The sequence below is a fragment of the Lupinus angustifolius genome, chromosome LG17, assembly GCF_001865875.1.
Source record: "Lupinus angustifolius cultivar Tanjil chromosome LG17, LupAngTanjil_v1.0, whole genome shotgun sequence".
Lineage (NCBI taxonomy): Eukaryota > Viridiplantae > Streptophyta > Magnoliopsida > Fabales > Fabaceae > Lupinus > Lupinus angustifolius.
Window position 1 is genome coordinate 13,561,792 of NC_032025.1, and position 206 is coordinate 13,561,997.

Genomic DNA, 206 nt, shown 5'->3' on the forward strand with positions numbered 1-206 from the left:
ACTCATGAAAATTGGATAATTGTTTACGAGAACAACTGATTAGTTATAATGTAATATGTTATATATATATGAACTGATTTTCATATCTGAGTGTAATATTCTGAGTAAGTCCACGCCGTCAATGAATTTACGTTCATTAGATGTCTTACTCTCTCTATTTCTCTTTTTTTTCTATTGTTTGCTTTTCGGACATGTGCACGTCAGAT